Source organism: Penaeus monodon, chromosome 23 (assembly GCF_015228065.2).
Source record: "Penaeus monodon isolate SGIC_2016 chromosome 23, NSTDA_Pmon_1, whole genome shotgun sequence".
NCBI lineage: Eukaryota > Metazoa > Arthropoda > Malacostraca > Decapoda > Penaeidae > Penaeus > Penaeus monodon.
The window spans coordinates 4,164,616-4,164,902 of NC_051408.1; the positions used below are offsets into that span (position 1 = coordinate 4,164,616).

A 287-nucleotide genomic window follows, 5' to 3' on the forward strand; every position below is an offset into this window, starting at 1 on the left:
ACTTTATGGTGCTAATTTCTACAAGAACAATTTAAATTTCTTAGTTTGCTGCAAAGAAAAATAACTACTGATACTCATTCTGAATAAAATGATGTTATTCCAGCATGTATCAATAATTATGAAATACATGAAGCAAAATTTTGACCCAGTAAAAGAAAGAAATTTTTAAAAATATTAACCATGATGTTCCTTATCATAAGAGAATAAGGAAAAAACATCTTTGAAGAAGTAAGCAGTACATTTAACACAGGACACGTTACCTATAATTCTGGCCTTTTTTTTATTTA

At 26.8% G+C, this 287-nt stretch overlaps 1 protein-coding gene across 1 annotated transcript in view; it reads right to left on the reverse strand.

Annotated features, from left to right (window-relative positions):
- The window catches only part of LOC119587730 (spindle assembly abnormal protein 6 homolog), a gene marked incomplete in the record, with an annotated part of 11,293 nt that overhangs the window by 5,480 nt on the left and 5,526 nt on the right, over positions 1-287 (reverse strand).